Source organism: Danio aesculapii, chromosome 4 (genome assembly GCF_903798145.1).
Source record: "Danio aesculapii chromosome 4, fDanAes4.1, whole genome shotgun sequence".
NCBI classification, from domain to species: Eukaryota; Metazoa; Chordata; class Actinopteri; order Cypriniformes; family Danionidae; genus Danio; species Danio aesculapii.
This window is the reverse complement of record NC_079438.1, coordinates 38,034,878-38,060,062: the sequence shown is the minus strand read 5'-3', so window position 1 is coordinate 38,060,062 and position 25,185 is coordinate 38,034,878. Positions and strand designations below refer to the sequence as shown.

Sequence of the window (25,185 nt, the reverse complement as noted above, 5' to 3'; positions counted from 1 at the left end):
TTAGATTGGCATTAACTCTCCCGAGCTCAAACCTACTTCTCTTTCATATTTAATTTAAGGTGACTTCCTCGGCACAGGTCTTCATGTGGACATTCAGATATTGTAATTCAATTCTACAATGAGCAGTCTGTTTTATTTAGAGCTGCGCTAATTAAAGAACATCAGACCGACACACTGTACTGCTCTGCCTTCAGGCTACTTTAAAGCTGTTATTCAAAACATCTTTAATTGAATATTCAGAGTAAAGTGTGTGATCCTCAGTTCTGTTGGGAATTGTTTTACCTTATGTCACTGAATGTGGATCATTGCATATACTAATACTCTGCAACTGAGATGAATGTCAAAAGTCTACTTGAATTTTGATATTAGGCTCATAGCTGTGCCTTGGCCTGCTTTGCAACCTGGTCATTTCTTTTTCTGTATATATATATATATATATATATATATATATATATATATATATATATATATATATATATATATATATATATATATATATATATATATATATATTCACTTTAAAGCAAACGGCATCGTGCTTTGGGTCCATTGCTGGACACCCTGAAGACTTTGTGCTCTGCCCTGAGGCTGAGATGATAATGTGTGCTGCAGATGGCCATCTCTGAGCCAGTGTTGTGCTAATGTGATCTTTTCTCCTTTCCTTCCAGAGAGCACAAAGGAAAAACCAGAGAAGAAAGGGACGAGACGGCTGTGCTTTTTTGTAGGTACTGTGCTTTTTGTTCTTGAGAATCTTATCAGCATTAGTATAACGTTGTTCATGCCACACTACAACCTTAAAGATACACAGGGCAGCTGTATTACAGGTTTTGCGGAAACCATAAAGAGAAACACTATTTCTAGGAATTTAAGATAAAGCTATAGCTTGAACTCACTCTATAGTATTTCAAATGATACCATCAGTCCATCAATCACAGAACAGATAGCACATAGCTTGGTAAATCTCTCACTCTTTTGTATTTATGGTACAATTTTATCTAGGCGGATATGTAATGCTTGATGTTGTAAGCTTTTAAAGCTCTTGTAATGGAGATGAATGAGCAATGCATATCTAGCTGACATTAAAATGAAAATTTTGCTTGAAATTACAATAAATTGTTACAATACAGTAATGCATTACTTATACTATTAGTTGCTCATAAACAAGTTGTAGTTTTGCTTGGGCATCACAATTTAACTCAACTTTTATATAACTTTAATTTAGTATTGGAATGTATTTGTAAGTGTGCTTTGACTAAATGTGCATCAATCTATTTTCATCATACATCTAACATAGACACTGAAACACACAGTACTGACAAACGAACAGCATTTAAATGAAAAATAATAATGTACTGACAACATCTATAACCATTTATTGTTTATTATTAAATTTATACAATTGCTTGTCAGCTACATTATAGACTTACAAATGAATCCTTTTGAGTACTGACATTAAACATTTTGATCATGTTCTATTCAGTTTTCATGTCACTGACATGTTTTGAGTCGTGTTTTATAAAACTACTACTGTATGAAATATACTTATTAAACTTCTTAGGAAATGATTGTTTAATTCTGTTCTGAATGACCAAATAATTACACGCAGTTTAAAACAACTACACTAGAATAACATTTCTGTAATCATGTAGCATTCAATAACTGAAGCTTCAATTTTAAGTTTTACGAAAGCAGTAAAATTGAACACATTTTGGTTTTCACGGGATTCATCATGGATTACAACATGCGAAATGTTTGACTGAAAAAAGTATTAAGGGCATGTCTGAATCCACTTTTGCTATTTTAAGGACGGAAAAACACGCTCTGTGGCACGGCGCATGGTCTAACAGGGTTGTGCTTATTCTCTTAATGAGTTTTGGGTGTGTTTTGAGAATAACGTGCATTAAACCAATCAGAGACTCATCTCCCGTTCCCTTTAAGAGTCAGTTGCATTGCGCCATGGTGCATTTGCTATTTGCTACAGAATAAGCCTCCTCCATTTGACCTCTTTACTTTCTCTTTCTCTTTACTTTTACTCTTTACTCTTTACTTGCGCAAATAAGGAAACGGTGTTGTACAGACTCCACTGAAGACATCCATTAACCTACATATTTAATTTAGTTTGTTAAGTGAAAAGATTTGTTTCAAAACTATTTCTAAATTCAGTTCTGATTTCCAGCAAACAAATAAATGAAAAATAATAGCAAAGTGTGGTCAGAAAACTGAGTTATATCCAAACACAGGTCCTATGCCCCATATAGTCCAAAACCCGACAGGTGGACAAATCTAAGCTTGTTTTTATTAAAACAAATATAAATGTGCATATAGTAAATACTACTAATAATAATAATCACATTATTCAAAAGCAAGTTGTCATGAATAAACTGAGGTCAGCTGGTCCAATAATCCAAGCGGATCTCCATGTACATGATTGGTGCTTATCTGGAGAAGTATGGCATCAAGATGCACTGTTGGATGACAACAAGCCAGTGGCTTGAGTGTAATGATCTGGACAAAGTCCTAATGGGAAACACTGGGTCAGGCAATTCATGTGGATGTAATTTGACACATGCTACCTACCCACACATTGTTTAAGACCATGTTCTGTACACCCCTTCAATACAGTGGTGGTATTCCCTATTGGAAGTGATCTCTTTAAATAGGATGAAGCACCCTGCCCTGCCACACACTATACATCGTTCAACAATAGTTGAAGTACACAATGGAGAAAACTAGGTGTTGCTTAGGCCTCCAAATTCCCCAGATCTTAGTCCAAATTGACCACCTTTGTGAGGATGTGCTGGACCAATAAGTTGGCAACTCCACACAGCAACCTACAGGACTTGAAGAATCAGCTAAAATCTTGGTGGCAGGTACGTGTACAGTACTATGCCCCAGTGGGTTTGCTCTGTTTGGCAGCATGTCAAGGAACTACACTATATTATAGAGGGGGCTATGAGGTTTTGACTAGTAAATATAAGCCCACAAGACATAGCATATAGCTTGATACAGCCATGAGATATTACAAAAAAACTTAAAATGCTCTGATCATTATAGGTCTAAATTAGCCATCACGTATGCCACGTTTTGATTAAACTACTTAAATCTTTCTAACGCCTTCAACTTGAATCAAGTGCCTGACTTCAGTTTACAATCTGAGTTGTCAGGAATGTCAAAAGCAACTAGTAATTAATTCTTCCTTTTCTACTTTGCTGAGCTGTGTGTGTCCGTCTCTTCCCCATGATGAATGGAGCTCCTGGACCCTGTCCCAGCTGTCATCTGTGATTGATGCACTGTGCTTGTCTTCGTCCAGGTTTCTTGTGCGTGGTACCTTCCTTCCCCCATCCGATCTTCAGCCTCATCCTATTAGCCACAGTATTAATCACCGCCACTGCTGCTAATTGCTTTATAATCCCACCCCTGAGCCATACAATGTGTTGAGAGAAGTCACCCCTGAATCTTTCCCCGCCGTTTCTGTATCTCGGTCTCCGCCATGCTTGTTTTTGATAGCAGTGTATTACCCACGATTCCCTTCCTGCCCTAATCCTCTCCCGATTTCCTCGACCGATAATCTTAACAGAGTCACTCCCCATAAAACTGCAACTCTGCACCCATGCTGATGTAAGAGACAAAGGGCCTGGCCGGATTTGTCAAGAAGAGGCTATTGAGAGGATAGGAGGCAAGCAGAGGTCGACCTCAAGCAGTAAGCCTAAGCCCTTTTGCTCATTCCTGAGAGTGAAATCTCAATCGGATTTCAGTTTACTCCATACTCCTGATTAGTCTAGGTCATCCATTCAGGTTGCACTTTCAAGGGGTCTTACTTAATCAAACACATCATATTAAGTTGCCAGAATCCAGAGGTCCTCTACAGAGTGACTAAAGAATTTAATCAGGTGTGTATGCGATATACTTTGTGTCAGTTGGGCTTGAAAAACTCTGGTCTAGGTCATCCAAGCATTTTCACAGAAGGGGGCATTTGATGTTCACGCTTCATGCCAGATGTGGCTTTGGGTAACTGTACTGTCATGAGAGAAGACACAGTGCATTGAGCATGGAAATGGAGGATTATGGGGAATAAACTCAAGCTTGAGCGATTGGCTCAACGAGGCAGCCCCGCAGTTACGCTTTGATATTTTTATTTATTGCCTCCCTCAGAGATAGATGACATCTTTTCTTATTTCAAGAGCCAGCAAGCATAAATTCTTTTTGCACCTACTGCCCGCTCCTTGTTGATGGGCTAGATTGACAAGCCACTCAAGCGGTCCTCACTAATCAGAACTCCCATGCGGAGAGCAAAGCCCTGGGAAACTCATTTAAAGTTGTCAAACATATTGTTATGCAAAGCACATCAACGTCAATAGGGAACAATCAAGGGAAATATGAGAAAAATCAATTCATCTGTGAAAATAATCAACACACGGGCCCCCTTAGCCTGCCTTTCATCTGTCTATAGCAAGACATCCTATTATGGATTGAAGTAATTTCGAGATGTGAGGTCCAGTAATGGAGGTGAGGACCATTCTGGGGATATTTGGATATTTGGAGCTTTTACAGTGCTGTTAGCACTCTACGTCTCACCCTCAGTGCTATAACAAGACATACATCATCCCTCTCTGGAGTGCATTAGGGACACTTTGTGCAGGCTTTTAGTACCCCTATTCCACAAGCAACTCCCTCTCCTCTCACTCTCTCTCTTTTGCCACACTTTAAACAGCGCATTACCATCGCTACTCCATCTCCCTCATTTTCTCGGCAGATAAGGCTGCTTTTTTAAGGCCTGTTCCTAACAGCACAGGCTATGCCCAATGTTCCTCTTTTAATCCATCACATTATACTATTTCATTTCTTCTCTAATTCGTTAATCAGCGAAGCGCCCAAGCTGATATGACCACAGTCATACCAGAAGCAATTTCACATCTTCGGTTCGTCTCTTGATTTCTGCCTGGTGAATTCTCAGATTGTTCCTTTAATAACCTTGTCATGGATGTATCACAGCTTTTGGCACATGACTCACATTAATGCGTCGGTCCATTAAGAGGAAATTAAGGGATAGCGTTTTGCATAGGACTGTCTTATCAACAGCTGACAGATGGACATGTCAGAGACATGCCAGGGGGGTATTTCAATGCAGCAATGCATGCTGGATGGTTAATCCCGTTGTGTGACCTCTAATAAGAAATTAGACATGACACGCTGTGACTTTTAAGTGAGATTATTAACGAGAAATATTGTTTTTAAAATTATTATTATAGGTTTATCTAGTAAACAGATGAGAAATCTCATCTTGCTGAATTACCATATCTTGCTCTCAGCAACATTTTATGCAGGACTAAAAATAGTACACTATGATGGTTTACATGCAGAGAGTTAAAGGAGGACATGGCGGGTCTTCGGCAAATTCTGCAGATTGCCTGATGGTTTTACACACCATCTGGGACTTCTAGCATGTCATAATCTACATATAAGATGATGTCACTTACTAAAGGTGGCCAGAGATAGACAGAATTGTGAGAGAGAACTTATTTAGGCAATATATTGTAAAATAATGATAATAATGTAAAATAATACAAAAATATGAATATTTTTGGTCTAAATAATTTTTGTAGGTCTTGTATGACTACAACTTTTATGCTCAACATGGCTACATTTATGTTTGATAAGAGCAGTAAAATTCCAAATTAAAATAACAATACTGTTTAATGTATTAATACATATTAAAATGTAATTCAATAGGTCTGTGGCAATAAATCATTGCATCACGAATCAAGAAATTATTTGGCATGAATTCTGAGTACATAATAACAGTAATAGGGCGACACAGTGGCGCAGTACGTAGTGCTGTCGCTTCACAGCAAGAAGGTCGCTGGTTTGAGCCTCGGCTTAGTTGGCGTTTCTGTGTGGAGTTTGCATGTTCTCCCTGTGTTCGCATGGGTTTCCTCTAGGGGCTCCAGTTTTCCCCACAGTCCAAAGACATGCGGTACAGGTGAATTGGGTAGGCTAAATTTTCTGTAGTGTATGAGTGTATGTGTAAATGAGTGTGTGTGGATGTTTCCCAGAGATGGGTTGCAGCTGGAAGGGCATCCGCTGTGTAAAAACGTGCTGGATAAGTTGGCGGTTCATTCCGCTGTGGCGACCCCGGATTAATAAAGGGACTAAGCCGAAAGGAAAATGAATAAATTAATAATAACAATAATAATAATAATTATTATTATTATTATATTTATCCATAAATTTTTTTCAGGCTTAGTACCTTTATTAATCTAGTGTCGCCGCAGCGGAATGAACCGCCAGCTTATCCGGCATATGTTATATGCAGCGGATGCCCTTCCAGCTGCAACCCAACACTGGGAAACATCCATACACTCTCATTCACACACATACACTACGACCAATTTTAGCTTACCCAATTCACCTGTACCATATCTTTGGACTTGCGGGGGAAACCGGAGCACTCAAAGGAAACCCATGCGAACACGGGGAGAACATGCAAACTCCACACAGAAATGCCAACTGATCCAGCTGAGGCTCGAACCAGCAACCTTCTTGCTGTGAGGCGATCGTACTACCCACTGCGCCACCGTGATGCCTTATCATTCAATAATTTCCTTTCCGGTTTAGTCTCTTTATTAATTAGGGGTCGCCACAGCAAAATGAACCACCAACTTATCTAGCATATGTTTTACACAGTGGATGCCCTTCCAGCCACAACCCAACACTGGGAAACACCCATACACACTCTTTCACACACATACACTACGGCCTATTTAGCTTATTCAATTCACCTATAGCACATGTTTTTGGACTTGTGGGTAAAACTGGAGCACCTGGAGGAAACCAACATGAACACAGGGAGAACATGCAAACTCCACACAGAAATGCCAACTGACCCAGCCGGGGCTCGATCCAGTGACTTTCTTTCTGTGAGGTGATCGTGCCACCCACTGCACCACAGTGAGGCCCCGCCCTATTTTATTATTATTATTATTATTATTATTATTATTATTATTATTATTATTATTGATATCATTATTATTATCATCACCAATGAAATTGCCACCTTTGAGCAGTTTATTTTTCATTTATTTGCACCTCAATATTATATTATATTATATTATATTATATCATATCATATATTATATTATATTATATTATATTATATTATATTATATTATATTATATTATATTATATTATATTATATTATATTATATTATATTATATTATATTATATTATATTATATCTATTTCTCCCACTATTGACCAGTATGGTACAAATAAATTATAGACTCTGCTTTCACATTGATTTGAGAGGTCTACTTCTGAGGTTTAATTATTCTCGGCCCATTTTCTTTTTATGCCTGATCTCATGTTATTGTACAATGGAGCAGTGATGATGTTAGTGTCAGGGACACGTTTTACATCCATTTATAATTAGAACTGAAACCTAACATGGCTGTTCAGACAGATGCTAACAGTATCACTTTCATGCCAATTTCTCCATGGTAACAGCGCCATGTGACACAGTTATTCTGCCTCCTGTCAGTGAAGCGGAGCCAGTGGGGGGCTTAGAGAATGTCCAAAGGTCTCACGTTCGCTCAGTCATGCCACTGACTTCAGGTCAGCCGATCCTCCTGCCTTTACATGCTCTTTTTGCTCCATTTCTATTGGGTTAAAGGGAAAGGCCAGTAGTGGAGTGGGCATTTTTAGATCCAGCCTATGGGTTGCTAGGCACTTTCATCTCTACATTATGATGTTTGTCCCAAGAGAGACCTAGACCGAGGCTTTCAGAAGCTTTGCATTAGGACACACACACCCAAACACATACACCCATCACTCTCAGATATTACCTGAATCTGAGACTGGGATTTCCCATGATTCTCTGTCAGAGCTGTTTAAAGGAAGCAGGGGAAAGCAGTGGTCATGCATTTCAGCTAGACCTCTGCAAAGAGAAAAACAAACACCGCAAATTACCCATGGGAAAGCAAAAGTCCACTATAATCTGCTAGACATCCAAGACAATGTACTCCACTGCGTGCCCACAAATAAGTATTCTCAGGCCGAATAAAAGTGAGTGGCACCTTAATATCAACATTTGTTTGAAAACAAGACAGGATGGAATTGATCCTGAACCACACACGCAATGGCATTTGGCCACTTAAAGGAAATGAAGACTAATAGAGCAGGCTGTCCGTATCCCTTCAGCAATTATAGAATGCCTACCGGTGCTGATTATTTAGACAGGGTGGATAAATCAAAAAAACACATATAGTTGGATTCCAATTAGGCTTGGTGGGCTTGAGTCAGCAAGATCGGAGCTTAAAGACCTCATGACCCAACTCTGCTTACAAGCTGCATGTGACTCGAATGTTGTTTTCATTTCCTTCAATGCTCCGTGTCTGCTCCTCTGCGATGAATGATGAATGCCAACCAGCACCCAAGGGCTTTGAAGTGAGATGCTTGCATTGATCTCTAGAGCTGCCCATCATCTCAGTGGCTTCCGAGTGCTGCCCATCACAAACATAGCTGAATCTTCTCAGGTTCCGCGCAATTGAAGCCATACCAAAAAAGCGCTGCATACTAACACGCAACATATTTATGCAGGCTGTCTCTGTCGATGATTGTCTCCTCTGTGAGTCAACACAGTTTGCATTTCAATGCATAAAGAAATATGTTTCTCTCAGCATGTTTTGCATGCAGCTCGTCTAATGATAAATTATAAGTAAATGTGCTTGGACAGCAGCTAGTATCATTGAACTGACAAATAACAGTTTTTATTGCTGTGTCAGTTTTATGACAACTTGTGTTATTGTATTAATATACTAATATGAAATAGTCAGCCGTTGCCTCTCATAAACCAGATTTTTTTTCTGTAGTGTTCAGTTTCTCACAACATGTTTTGCAAGCAATGCGTTTAATGATAAGTTGTAAGATTGTGCTTGGGTAGCAGCTAGTACGAAACTGACAAATAACAGGTTTTTATTGCTGTGTCAATTTAAGACCTTTTTAAAAAATCTGAATTTTGGTCCTATTAACCTGTAATCTAATCTATGCCTGCTACAACACTGCAAAACATGCATATTATTAACCTGTTAGCCACTTATGGGGATTTACACCAAATTTAAAATAATAGCAGTTCTTGACCCCAGTGAGCAACAAACACAAGTTAGGTATGATTGAAAAAAGACACTTTAAAAAGAAAGTTTCATGTTTATGGAAAGCATCATCAATGCACCGTGACGCACTGAGATATCAAATTGAACCGAATTGATGGCATGATAATCTCAACAGAACCGTGAGAACAGTGTAGGTACACACCCCTATATATACAGTTGAAGTCAGAATTATTAGGCCCCCTTTGAATTTTTTTTTTTTTTTTCCCAAATGATGTTTAACAGAGCAAGGAGATTTTCTCAGTATGTCTGATAATATTTTTTCTTCTGGAGAAAGTTTTATTTGTTTTATTTTGGCCAGATTAAAAGCAGTTTTTAATAAAAAAAAAAAACATTAAGGTCATTATTATTAGCCTGATAGTCTACAGAACAAACCATCGTTAACCTAATTAACCCTTTAAATGTCACTTTAAACTGTATAGAAGTGTCTTGAAAAATATCTAGTAAAATATTATTTACTGTTATAAATATTACTGTCATCATGTCAAAGATAAAAGTAATCAGTTATTAGAGATGAGTTATTAAAACTATTATGCATAGAAATGTTGAAAAAAAATCTTCTCTCCGTTAAATACAAATGGGGAAAAAAATAAACATGGGGTCTAATAATTCAGGTAGGCGAATAATTCTGACTTCAACTGTGTGTGTGTGTATATATATATATATATATATATATATCTTATAATAACCTAGAAAAAAAACGTGTCTTGAAAGCCAAGTGTCTCTAACTTTTCATTTCAGGCCAACAACTTCTAGAAAATAATCTCCATTCATTTCAATTAACTAATAATAATAATAGAAATTGTTCTCCGTTATTATGTATGCATCACATTTTAATGATGTTTTGCTACTTGTATTAGTATTTATTGGAAACAACAACAAAATGCTCCATAAAATAGGTTTTCAGTGATCTTTAGAAAAACACATCACCGTTTTAAAAAAAATGCAAACCGTTCGTACAAAAACACACACTAATAGGTTTTTTGTTGTTCCTGTAAATTAGCCATTGGTTAAAATGTGAAATCCTTATGATTTGTGTGCATTGGATATATCAGTTTTGAGAAATGAAGTTGCAGTTGTGGGAAATAATTACAATTGCTGCAATTACAAAATAAATTACATGTATAGATAATTATACACATGTATAAAGTCATAGTTACAAGAAATAAACTATTTTACCCAGGTGGAAAAGGCTTTCAGTAATCTAAACTATTTGCAAGACTTATATTGAACATACAGTCTTTAATACATGACACAATTTTGGATCCTAATTCATGTTTTGATATTTTAATGATTCACTGCACATTTAAAATATTAATACCAGTTTCAAAGAGGGTTAATGCAGTTCTTTACTTTTGCTACTACTGCAAAGTCATAGCTCTCATCTGTACCGAGCCAGGTGAAGAACGCATTCAAAAACAGAAGAAAAAAAAGGAAGAGAAGAGAACCAGCCCACGCAGTGAGCTGACCTATGCCCACTGCAACCTAATCATGTTATCCATGGTAGCACAGCAGAAATGTTTCGGGATGTTGCATTAGAGGGATCAAAGCGAGAGCATCTTAATCTGTTCTTGAACTGTATGAAATATCTAGGCCAGGTTTTTTTTTCGTCTCTCTCTCTCATATTTCCCTAAGATCAGCCATTGGTGAGTCATACACATCATTGCAGGCTGCAGGCGCTTCCAAGGCAGCACCATGTTAATGCAAAGTAACATTTGGTTAGTGTAAAATATTCTAAATCACATAAGAGGGACGAAAAAATAACTGGATTTGTGCAGATGGAAGAGCTGCCGTATGTATCGCTAACAGTGTTTGTACGAGTATGTGTTAAAAAACAGCATATGAGCATTTTTAGGTAGAGACTGCCATCTCAATCCTTTTCCCGCCATTTAACATGAAGTGTAGGTGGTGTGCTCAGGGATTAGGTCTAGCCTTTAATATGTATTCGGCAAGCCTGAATGGTGTAGACTTCATTTTCATACTGTATGGGGATCAAAGCAATTAATCCAGGGCAACTAGAAACCTCTTGCAAGAATCAAATTTACCTGCTGCAATTGCATTTTCTTTTTCTTAATTCCCAGCTGTCACTGAGAAATGAACAGTCCTAGAGTGACATAATAAAAGCAACAGCACAAGCAAGCACAGACAAATCCTTCTTTCACAGCAGCCCATGCAAAGCAAATGTTACCATATGAAGGTTAAAGAAATTTGATGAAATTCATCCCACTTATTTATAGTACAGTACATAGCTTCCCATGTTCAGTAGGACCATTGCTGTCTTCCATCTGTTCACATTATAACATCAGCATTGGAAACTTCCTCCTTGTGTTTAAATGTAGGTTAAAAGGTAGGCAAAACTACACATCATGCTTTTGCCAAGTAAAATGCCATGCTGGATTAACATCTGTGTTGATCCTAGAACATCATTTTTGTTGGAAAATTGAATCTATACCTATTCCCCATCCCTAAACCCAACCAAAACTGCAAATTATTCCCTTAAAGGGGAATAATAGTTGGATAACAATAATGGAGAAGTGCATAAACCTAACCGTAAGCCAAAACTTAACATAAACGGTAAATGTATTCCTTAATTCCGATTGGCTGATTGGAATGTTGTTCCAGGATCAACAAAGATGTTAATCCAGGAACATGTTCTACTTGGTGAAATCAAGTTGGCGGATAAAACTCTATTACAGTTCAAGTGAGCATCGATTGTTACAATATTGAACAAATTCCCATCCAAAATTGAAAATTAGCTTTTAGTTTACAAACTTGCTGATTGCTAAATCACAGTTTTGCATTCAAGATATACAGTTAGGTCCATAAATATTTGGACATTGACACAGTTCTAACATTTTTGTCTCTATACACCAACAATGGATTTGAAAGGGAACTAACAAGATGTGCTTTAACTGCAGACTGTCAGCTTTAATTTGAGGGTATTTACATCCAAATTAGGTGAATGGTCTGGGAATTAAAACAGTTTGCATATGTGCCTTCCACTTGTTAAGGGTCCAAAAGTAATTGAACAGAATAATAATCATAAATCAAACTTTCACTTTTTAATACTTGGTTGCAAATCTTTTGCAGTCAATTACAGCCTGAAGTCTGGAATGCATAGACATCACCAGACACTGGGTTTCATACTTGGTAGTGCTCTGCCAGGCCTCTACTGCAACTGTCTTCAGTTCCTGCTTGTTCTTGGGGCATTTTCCCTTCAGTTTTGTCTTCAGCAAGTGAAATGTAAGCTCAATCGGATTCAGTTTGGGATTGACTCAGCCATTGCATAACATTCCACTTCATTCCCATCAAAAACTCTTTGATTGCTTTTGCAGTATGCTTTGGGTCATTCGTCATCTGCACTGTGAAGATCCGTCCAATGAGTTCTGAAGCATTTGGCTTAATATGAGCAGAACATATTGCCTGAAACACTTCAGAATATATCCTGCTGCTTTTGTCAGCAGTCACATCATCAAGAAATACAAGAGAACTAGTTCCATTGACAGCCAATAAATGCCCATTCCATGTCACTGTTACCACCATGCTTCACTGCTTAGGATCATGAGCAGTACTTTTCCTTCTCCATACTCTTCTCTTCCCATTACTCTGGTACAAGTTGATCTCGATCTCATCTGTCAGTAGGATGTTGTTCCAGCACTGTGAAGGATTTTTTAGAACTCTAACCTGGCCTTCCTGTTTTTGAGGCTCACCAATGGTTTACATCTTGTGGTGAACCCTCTGGATTCACTCTGGTCTTCTCTTGATTGTTGACTCTGACACACATACACCTACCTCCTGGAGAGTGTTCTTAATCTGGCCAACTGTTGTGAACGGTGTTTTCTTCACCAGGGAAAGAATTCTTTGGTCATCCATCACAGTTGTTTCCATGGTCTTCCGGGTCTTTTTGGGTCTTCACGAGTGCTGAGCTCACTGGTGCAATCCTTCTTTTTAAGAATGTTCCAAACAGTTGTTTTGGCCATGCCTAATGTCTCTCTGATGGGTTTATTTTGTTTTGTTTTTCAGCCTAATGATGGCTTGCTTGACTGACAATGACAGCTCTTTGGATCTCATCTTGAGAGTTGACAGTAACGTATTCCAAATGCAAATAGCACACTTTAGATGAACTCTGGACCTTGTATCTGATCATTGTAACTGGGATAATGAGGGAATAACACACACCTGGCCATGGAACAGCTTAGAAGCCAATTGTCCAATTACTTTTGAACCCTTCACAAGCGGGAGGCATATATGCAAACTGTTGTAATTCCTGCACTGTTCACCTGATTTGGTGAACGGTGTAAATTTGGTGTAAATTTTGGTGTAAATTTTGGTGTAAATACCCTCAACTTAAAGCTGATAGTCTGCAGTTAAAGCACATCTTGTTTGTTTAATTTCAAATCCATTGTGGTGGTGTATAGAAACAAAATGTTAGAATTGTGTCGATGTCCAAATATTTATGGACCTAACTGTAGGTGGGTCAGAAAGAGTCAACATTTAGATTTTTGACAAATAAATAAATAAACAAATAAATATCAACAGGAATGAACAATCACCAATCAGAGATATACAGTAGGTGAGAGTTCAAAGTGGCTATTACCGCCGTGGCTTATACCGCCGCCGTTTGAAATAAATGCTGCTCTGTTTTTAGTGTAAGACCGCAGTTTGTGAAAAAGCCGCCAGGGGGCGCAAAGGGACGGGATGCGAACGGAAAGAAATAGCCTTTACAGCAGCTCTATCTCTCTCTCTCTCTCTCTCTCTCTCTCTCTCTCTCTCTCTCTCTCTCTCTCTCTCTCTCTCTCTCTCTCTCTATATATATATATATATATATATATATATATATATATATATATATATATATATATATATAATTATGTATTTATTTAATTATATATAATTATAAATATATTCTTAATAAACTTCCCAGCCACAAATATTAAAAACACACAACTTGTATTAAAACTGGGCGAGGATTAGAAAGAATACGATGATTGTTATATAATTTAAAATGTTATTCCTCTTGTCCAATTTCTTTATGCACATTTTTTCACTCGCTACTCTGCCAGGAACTTCGCCGCTAGAGAGCACCTTCAAAAATCTCAATCTCATGGCTCATTCTTCACGAATATAGAATTAAAATAATGCCGCGTTTGGTTCATTGTGCATCCCGCGGGTGCAACCAACAAGAATTGTGCATTTTAGTTTAACTTTTTGAGCGTTAAAAGCAGTTCGGTGTTAGTTTTTATTTAAATATATCAAGCCGAAACTAAACAGCGCATTCTCTCCGCCTCCTCGTTCATAACCAGCGGGACCGGGACAACTGCTGAAGCAGGCAATAGAGAAACTCCGTCATTCATCATAATCTTTCTTAGCTGATGTTTCGGAGTCGAAAGAATATATTAAAGAAAAATGTTCTTTTAACAGTCACTATATATTTTATCTTTTTCTTTCTTTTTTTCCTGTCATTTCTCTTCAGCAAATTATATTTTTTAAAGCTGCTTGATTCTTTTAAAACCGAAAGCAGAGCCCGTCAATTGGTGTTTTTCCATAAGATACGTTTATCCTACGATAATTTATCCTCTGATCCTTTTGCATAAAGGTTTTAATAAAAAAAAAAAAACAGGTCACTTAATTACTTTCGATGTGCTAAAATATTTGTTAAACGAATGTTATTTTAAAAAAAAGCATATGCACATATTACAATTGTAAAATAGTCTAAAATGCATGGTCTAATCAGAAATAAAGGAAATTAGTTATATTTAATGCATAAAATAGGCTAGCCTTTTTATAAAGACGGAATCACTGGCCCACCACGTTCTTACGAACATATTTTATTTATTAAAGGTATTATTTCATTGACCTGAACATAACCAGTTATAATATAATTACTAACCCATCCTCTAAAGCAGGCAACACTCTATTCAGCTATGTTTTGTGTTTTTACTTAGAAATATTTTCTTTTTGGCGAATGCTTGGAGCGTAATATAGATATTTTAAATAACAGGTAGTAGGGGTGGGCGGTACACCGGTGTCATAGTCATCACCGGTGTGACATTGCGCCACGACATGGATTTTCTAATACTGTCAGTACCGTAATAAATCAATTATGCGCCTTGAACGGCTGCATTTACATCAATAATAGCCAATTCTAAATAATAAGGCATTCAATTTTCTTCAAACGTTCAGTTGTGGTCTGAATACATGTCCTTATACTACAGGGCTCGAAATTGCAACCATTTTGGTCGCATGAGCGCCCGAAATTTAATCTATGCCCCCTTATAATATATTTGGGAGCATTTGTGTGTCTGAATATAATGAACAGGGAGCTTTTGTTACTGCAGGAAATACAAACGACTGAAGAGTGAAAAGTGCACAGGTTTGCAAACCTCCCCTAAAGTTATAATAATAATATTGGCGCAGATGACAGCGATCATGACATGAGGTAAATGTTGATCCACCAGCTGAGATCAATCGAGTGTTTTCGGAGAAGGTGCCCGAATCTTGATGCGTTGCATTCACCGCGTGTTCAGCGCAAATGTCCGCTAAATATAAAATCTAACACTGTACACATCATCGCCAAAGAAACTCACCTTTACTAAGTTTACACTGAAACTACAGCTCATAATAAAGAGCGGAATTGCGCCGGTGGTCATCATGAGAATCCTGCTCTGTCTGCTCATAAATTGGTGCGGCTGACTCGCCTGCTTTATTCCACCAACACAGAGAAATGAAGATCAGTTCATAACGAGACTAAGCATTTACAATGAACCAAACCAAAACTTTTAAAGAGTGATAGAAGTGAAACTTTCTTTTGTCCGTTCTTCCTTGAGATGTTTTTTATTTTGCTATTGAAAGTAATTCCATGATATTATGCCGTCACCGTTCAAAAGATAGAAACATTCATTTTCATAAGGCCCCATATTTAATGCGGTTTCGTTTTTAAACGCATAGGTTTTGTTACGCCATCCGTCCTATAGGAGTTTTGGATTTTGTGTATTCATGTTTGTGAAAAACACTTAATAGTGGAGACCCCTTCCCCCTTCTCATAACCAAAAGCTTGTCTGTCAGGAGTTAATGGGCATCAGTGAGGCCGAAATCATGTCTATTTAAGTGTCTTTAATATGGTGTATAGATTATTATGCGTTATTGAAACATCAAGGGGGACGCAGCAAAGTCACTTATAAATTAAAATTGTATTATTTTAAGCAATTTTATTATTTTTTGCAACAGCCTTACATTTAAAATGGAAACTTAACGGCGATTATAATCAAAAAGAACTCAGCCTATAAGGCTAGATGTTTTCTTTCCCTTATTTATTAATTTATTTCTTCATGTGTTTGGCGCATGTAACTCGTGTGCCATCGGAAAACTAGTGTAATGACGGCAAGCCATCTTTCCCAGACTCGGGGCAAAGTCCTGCCTCTCCTTTCACTCCGTCCCGAAGCCCCAGCTGGCCCTCCTGGCATCCTCTGCGTAAAACATATGCTGGATAAGTTGACGGTTCATTCCCCTGTGGCAATTACAGACTAATAAAGGGACTAAGCCAAAAAGAAAATGAATGACGAATGAATGAATGAATAAATAAATAATAATAATAAAATAAAAATAAGGTAATAATCTTTACACACAGATGCCGCGTAAGTGGCCTTTTTTAATTTAGAGATGGTACATTTGAATTGCCTCTGCCATTTCTTCCCCCACCTCAAACCTGAAAGTTGAAGAGAGAACTATATTCTTTGAATAAAACTATTGAGCTATAAAGGGAAAAAACGCAGAAGAAATTTGCCATTATATTAATTTTAGCACAGCTGCCAGTCATTTTCACATTCGTTTTTCAGTTAGGGATTAATATTAAAGTAGCCTAGTAAAAATGTCTATACTATAATATTATAATTTGTTATATCCATTATTATTATTATTATTAAAGCTATACAATTGACAAAACGCAGAGCCCTTAAAAAATTTGCTTTCATTTTGACATAGCTAAAGCACACGTTTAAAGTTATGTAAAAAAACATCCCATACTACAGCAGCAGTCAAGTTAGGACACTTAAAAATGCCTTTTGCGTTTGAAGATGATCGACCTGCGAAGTTATGTTTACAGTGTTATAAAAGAAAAAGGTAGGCTATTTAGTGCGTGTGGATTTACCGTAGACAGGCTTTCTGTTTGGCTAATGCCTAAAAATGTAAGTAAGTAACACATTAATTTTAGCAACTATTTTTAAATGGCATTTAAATTTTAAATTCATTTTTTAATTTAATTTAACATTTAAATATAATTTAATTTAAAACATTTATTTTTTCCTCGCTGATTTTGGTTGGGTAATAAAGCATGATGACTCAGATATGATCTAGTTTAGCTTGCATGTGTGGGCATATTTTGACGTCTTTACCTAAAACTTTAAACATTTATAATATTTAAAATAAAACGGAAAGAAATAAGGAGACTAACATAATTTAAAACACTTATTTGGTGCTTAAACCACCTTCAGAAAGTTTTGCCAGCTGTGGTAGAGCGCAATGGAGGCTCCACTGGAATGTAGCAGATGTGTTAAAACTTGGTATTATTTATTAATATGTTATTAATGTGTTTTTGTGTTCCTCGTCTTGTACGTCGCCGTGTTATTGTGCGTCAACGTCACGTTTATCTGTCCTTAAGCGCGCATATAGTCGAACATTTCTGCTCGACATCGGTAGAAACAAACTTCACAAGTTAAACTCCGCGGACACTGATGAGCTGCAAGATTTCGGCTTGCTCCGGATGCGTACCCATCCTCCGACCCCCACCTCACCACCTCGCCCACAATGGAGGCGCTTCAAGCGGCGCGAGAGGAAGCAGAAGAGGGGTAAGCGCGGGGGTATCCGAACAAGGCTAGCGGCTAACCCCCACAAACCCGCAATCCCCTCCATCATTCTAGCGAACGTACGCTCGCTAGACAACAAACTGGACTACATCCGTCTACTTCGTTCATCACATAGGACTGTAAAGGACTGTTGCGCTTTTGTGTTTACGGAAACTGCACATTAGTGAGCAGCAGACAGCCCACCCCGATGCTTTTCTCATCCTGGCAGGGGACTTTAACCATGCAGACCTAAAGAGTGTGTTTCCAAAAATACAACAACACATAGACTTTCCAACACGGGGCAATAACACAATGGACTTTGTTTACACCACACAGAGAGGAGCTTACAAAGCCTTCCCCCTCCCCCACCTTGGTGGACCACTTAACTGTCATGCTAATGCCTGCTTACAGACCGATAGTTAAAGTCACCAAACCGGTTTGCAAGGAGATACAAGTGTGGCCAGAAGGTTCTTCAGAGGCTTTACAAGACTGCTTCAATACCACAGACTGGGATATGTTCAAACAGGCTGCCACTCAAAAGAGCAAGAGCACCAGCCCCAATCATGTACACCTTCTACAGAGGCACTATTGAGAGCATCCTGACCAGCTGCATCACTGTGTGGTATGGAACCTTGGATTTTCTGCAGGAAAACACTTCAATGCATAGTGAGAACAGCTGAGAAGATCGTTGGTGTCTCTCTCCCCTCCCTTCAGGACATTTACAGCACACGTCTTACCCGTAGAGCCCTCTGCATAACAGCAGATGCCACCCACCCAATGCACAACTTCTTCAGTCTGCTGCAATCACACACACACACACACACACACACACACACACACACACACATATTAATTTATATATATATTTGGTTGACAATAAATAAATAAAAGAAAGAATTAATGAATGAATTCTACAGTCTGCTTGTGCCTCTATGTTTATAGAGTTACTGGAGACATCCAGTAAGACACAGTCAAATATTCAGTCCAAATGCACTGGAGAGACCTGAAACATGTTAATTTTTCCTTATTGGCTATATGACATTTAGATGTTGCATATTATTCTGTGGTCTTAAGAAAAGTGTTAAGTATTTCAGCACATAAGAGCAAATATAGCTTATAGCCCATTTCGTTGCGCTCCGCAGCTTTTCACTAATAAAGCTCTTCATGTAAATTTCATTTTTCAATTTTAGCACTCATATAAAAACATCGCCCTTGCGCCCTCATTTATGATATCCTGCCGCCGGGCCTGCTATAGCGAAACTTTATTGTTTGAGAAGAAACAAAAACGGAAACTGTGCATGAAAACCTGGCTGGGAAGACGGCGATAACATGAATTTTCTGTTCTTCAACGAGAAAAAAAAAAATCGCAGACACGACACAATGACGGCGTTAATTATACAACGCAGTGTTTACGATCATATTAACAACTAACATTAATATCAATAACTCCTCTCGCTTTAGACTTTACCTTTTAGAGCTTGTTCTTGTCGGCGCAATATAAGTTTATTGCATGTATAGCTACGAATCAGATTATGAAGAATGATTAAGAGCATGCTTATCCTTTATTTCATCCTTTCCGTAAGGTGTTTTATTTATTTATTTATTTATTTATTTATTTATTTATTTATAATTTTTTAAATAATGATGACAATATTCACTGTCTAAGCATTCCTCGGTATACTACCAACAAATTACGCCCCTGTACCCAAGTAGCCTACCTAAGTTAATTTACATTTCATGTAAAAAATAAGAAATCAAAAAAGACCAAAGTATTATGCTAAATATCCGTACAAACGAACATGTTTGTTGTTTAACTTTCGTTGATAAAACAACACAATACAGCCTATAATATTGTAGGCTAGTTAAATAGAAATAACTTTAACTGCTTGAAACAGTAAACGTTACATTTTAGAAACTTCACAAATACTAATCAATAATAATATAAATAGTAACGAAGAACAAAAATATTAGCCTAGGCTTGTAACAACATAAGTCAGATGTTGAAAAACCTGGCTGGGAAGACGGCGATAACATGAATTTTCTGTTCTTCAACGAGAAAATAAAATCGCAGACACGACACAATGACGGCGTTAATTATACAACGCAGTGTTTACGATCATATTAACAACTAACATTAATATCAATAACTCCTCTGGCTTTAGACTTTACCTTTTAGAGCTTGTTCTTGTCGGCGCAATATAAGTTTATTGCATGTATAGCTACGAATCAGATTATGAAGAATGATTAAGAGCATGCTTTTCCTTTATTTCATCCTTTCCGTAAGGTGTTTTATTTATTTATTTATTTATTTATTTATTTATAACTTTTTAAATAATGATGACAATATTCACTGTCTAAGCATTCCTCGGTATACTACCAACAAATTACGCCCCTGTACCCAAGTAGCCTACCTAAGTTAATTTACATTTCATGTAAAAAATAAGAAATCAAAAAAGACCAAAGTATTATGCTAAATAACCGTACAAACGAACATGTTTGTTGTTTAACTTTCGTTGATAAAACAACACAATACAGCCTATAATAATGAAGGCTAGTTAAATAGAAATAACTTTAACTGCTTGAAACAGTAAACGTTACATTTTAGAAACTTCACAAATACTAATCAATAATAATATAAATAGTAACGTAGAACAAAAATATTAGCCTAGGCTTGTAACAACATAAGTCAGATGTTGAAAAACCTGGCTGGGAAGACGGCGATAACATGAATTTTCTGTTCTTCAACGAGAAAAAAAAAAAATCGCAGACACGACACAATGACGGCGTTAATTATACAACGCAGTGTTTACGATCATATTAACAACTAACATTAATATCAATAACTCCTCTGGCTTTAGACTTTACCTTTTAGAGCTTGTTCTTGTCGGCGCAATATAAGTTTATTGCATGTATAGCTACGAATCAGATTATGAAGAATGATTAACAGCATGCTTTTCCTTTATTTCATCCTTTCCGTAAGGTGTTTTATTTATTTATTTATTTATTTATTTATTTATTTATTTATAATTTTTTAAATAATGATGACAATATTCACTGTCTAAGCATTCCTCGGTATACTACCAACAAATTACGCCCCTGTACCCAAGTAGCCTACCTAAGTTAATTTACATTTCATGTAAAAAATAAGGAATCAAAAAAGACCAAAGTATTATGCTAAATATCCGTACAAACGAACATGTTTGTTGTTTAACTTTCGTTGATAAAACAACACAATACAGCCTATAATAATGAAGGCTAGTTAAATAGAAATAACTTTAACTGCTTGAAACAGTAAACGTTACATTTTAGAAACTTCACAAATACTAATCAATAATAATATAAATAGTAACGTAGAACAAAAATATTAGCCTAGGCTTGTAACAACATAAGTCAGATGTTGAAAAAAAAACTGCGTCTCTCCGCCTTTTGTTTTCTATTCATATTTTAAATTCTTTGCCAGAAAAACTAACATGTTGACTTTGTTCGGTTTAAGCGGAGACTTATTTGAGATTACAATGTTTCCAGCAGCACTGAGACGTGTCCCTGTAACGCATGCAGATACTGTGGCAAAGAGGGAAACCAGCTCTACATCGCGGAGCGGCGCGTTCTCAACTACCAAATATGCTGCTCCATTTCTCATCAACGTCTACTATTTATCAGTTTCTCTTTTGTATTTGGCCATTTTTGAAAAGGCCTCTCTGCCATACCTGGCTGGACTAGCTGGGCATTTGCGTTCAGTAGATGACACCGGAGCTGGCTCCGCATTCCATGGGCTGGGTGACATGACCGCAGCTCTGGAGGTTCGACGTGTTTGTCCATTTAACACTTATTTTTCTAAGCAAGCCCAACAAATAGCTTCATCCTAATTATTGATTCGCCTTTCTCGTTCGCCACGAAACCAAAAATGTTTCCAGATTGGCGCTGAGCGAGCATAAGCAGAGCGTAAAACACTGGCTGCAGTCAGTAAACAATTTAACAGATGCCCCGTCTGCAGCCAAACTTTAAAAATGTATAAAGCATATTTTAATCGTTTAACTGATACCATTCATCGGTTACAAACGTGCCCTTTCGGTTATTGCTTAATCGGTTATTTTGAGTATCCCCAACTAAACCGCATGTGCAAGCTCTATTTTTTTTTCTCTCACGGCCGCACGCCGGAGATCCGGCATGGTGCCGGAATACTTTAAGCCCTGGTAAGATCATGTTTATTACTAAGAAAACTAAATCAAAATTATATTTTAATTGAACACATCTGATCACATAAGGTACGCACAGAAAAGTCTGTTTAGTGTTGTGGAAAGGCAAAGCTGAATATCTGTGGTTAAACTGCCACCCAGCGGTCAAAAGCTGCTGGCGCACCAAGTACCGCTGTCGCCGCGGTATGAATGGCGCCATAAGGAACACATTGAAGTAGTAACATCTGTATACGAAACAAAGTAACCATGCCAAAGAAGATTTTAGCACCCACACACTCCCATGAATTTTGGAGGAGTTGCCTGCTCCTGACAGCTTTTAAATCAGTAGTTTTAAATATATATATTTTTTTCAATTGTTTTGCTTCTAATAATAGTTAGTAATGTGGTGATTTGCATTGTAGGCGGTTGATTAAAAAGAATCAGGAAAAGAAGTTTCCGCAATGAAGTTGACTAAAAAAGTAGACAGGCACTCATATAGATGTGGGTGTATCATATCCAGCAGAGTTAGTGGCAGACAGAAAGATATATTTGGTCAGCATGTCTAAACAAATAAAAGCCATTAATTACTCCGAGCTTATGTTTTATTCGATAAGATAACTTAATCACAGATGCAGGTGCTTAGAACATTATTGAATTAGCTTTGTTTAGCTGGCTGAGTTTGCCAGGATAGCTGACATTCAAACGTTTTCATAGCTAATTATTATATGCATCAATTATGTATGTATATGAAACGGATAAAGCAATACATTTAATGAAATATTTCCACCTTTAATGGAATGCAGTATGGCAGCATCTACTTTCTTTAGATGGCAGCCATCTTATTTTCTCAGTTAGTGTTGATATAGCATAACGTTTATGCAACACAGGCAACTCAAAAAACAGAGAGACGTATCAGACTCAAGTTACTGCGCATTAATGGCTTTGCTAATTACACGCAAATTGTGTGCTCAGCAAACTTAATCGGCCAGAGAAATATTTAAACAGTGCATGGGGTGAACTCAATCACACACTAATGCCTCTTAAAGCCACTCTTCGCAATCAGAGCTGGGCAATTTCAGAAAAAAAAAAAATTCATGTGCTCTATTTATGCTTAAGGAATTTCCCTCTTAACCCCTGACTGCTTCTCAATGTGCTCCTTTAAATGTTCCACATTACTAGAATGAGCTACATGTGCATGTACACATTTATTCAGTACTAATTTACATTTAGTGCAATAATGTCTCTCCAGTTGTAATTTAGAGGAACTCCTAATAGTTTCTTAATGCATATACACGGTTATATTATTAATGGTTTATCATTTCATGTTATTTTAGAAGAGGGAAACATCTTGTGTAACTTGCTTAACATCTGAAATGACAGCTTTTTGGTCACCTGGTAGCCCTTTGGTCAATTTGAATCTAGGGCTGGAAAATAATTCGATATCAAAATGTATCGCGATAGATTTTTTTCAATAATTCTGATATGATTTTTAAACCCATTTCCAATATTTCAATATAAATTAGCATATATATTTTATTATATATTTTTATATAGAAAATCTTATACATTATCATTTGTGACTGAATGACTGACGTTCAGTGCTCAGTCACTTGCTGTGATGACACCGAAACCAGCGGTGTCAAAAGAGAAGGCAATGAAGCAAACACAGATGGATATGGGGCCATCTGGCTATAGGGATAAGTATATCAAACTTCACTAATCAACACATACTAAAACACGTGCATATACACCTTTACGATTGAATGTTCAAAACATGTATGAAACTTGCGCATATACATATAAACTGCATGCATACACCCACATACACACGCACATACTGTATAAACTCGATTCTTGCATATACCCCCACATTACCACACGCACATACATATAAACTCGATCCTTACGTATGATCGATCCTCGCATTAACACCCAAATGAACACTCACATACACATAAACTCGCTGCATGCTAGCATATAGCACTCGTGCAAACTTACAAAATAAAATTCACAAACATATTTATCAGGAATCTCGTTATTGCAAAGATGATGAAATAGAAAGAATGCAATTAATAGAGGTTTTAAATCTGTTAAATAATGAAAATGTGTTGTATAAAATTATATAAAATATTTGTCTTTATAAATAGACTTTGGTCAAGCTAACCCCCATAAATATATGCTGAGTCTGAGAGTTTTATTTATTCGATAGTCTATTTCACATTTCTTGTTTGTAAAGGCTAAATACTTATAAAAAGTAAACACAATTTTTTTTTTTGTACTGGTTTTATAAAAAAAATGTTAAAATAGTCTGGAGGTATTATAGACTTCAGTTTGCAGACATTTGTAGGTACAGACATCCATTGTGTGCGTTCTTGGCAGTTTTTTCCTGGCTTTTAATATTGTCCACATCAATATCGGAATTATATCATATCGACCGAAATTAAGAAATATATCGTGATATAAATGTTTGCCATATCGTCCAGCCCAGTTTGAATCAATAGTCAGTTATCTATTATTTTATTTCAAATGTGTTTTCTAAAGAGCGTCTTTGCTGTATGTGGTGCAATAGCAAGCAAATAGGATCTCCATGGAAAGGCAAGAGGGATTCTTCTCAGGTTGGCCTACAGGAGCTTGAGCCAAAATGCCCAGATGCTTATTAAATGCCGCGTTGGCTCACAGTCGGCTGTAAATTGAACATGTGAGCATAATTCTGAAAGTCTGTTTGTTGTGTTCAAACACAGACAGTCCTTCTGCTACCCTTCCTTATCTGTACACATTTCTGAGATCAGCCCTTCATAGCTGCGCGTCCGCCCTGTTCAGTTAAGGCCATCCTTTTGCAGAATAATTCAAAACATTTTGTTGAAGTTTAGCGATTTAAAAAAAAGTTTCACATCAGTAGAAGTCAGTGTACACTAAAGGGCCGCTATTGCTCATCTGCTCATTCAGATATCTATTTGCAGCTGATCACATGGCAGCAAATCAATGCAATTAGCCTTTTAGATGTG

General features: G+C 37.1%; 1 protein-coding gene across 3 annotated transcripts in view; it reads left to right on the top strand.

Annotated features, from left to right (window-relative positions):
• Window positions 1–25,185, top strand: part of syt1a (synaptotagmin Ia) — a 286,593-nt gene that overhangs the window by 79,769 nt on the left and 181,639 nt on the right. For 2 of the 3 annotated variants that reach the window (XM_056455585.1, XM_056455588.1), the window contains exon 2: window positions 669–725. The gene's annotated coding sequence lies outside the window, so the exon portion shown is untranslated. The remainder of the gene's footprint in view (window positions 1–668; window positions 726–25,185) is intronic. The other variant, XM_056455587.1, reaches the window with a different exon arrangement.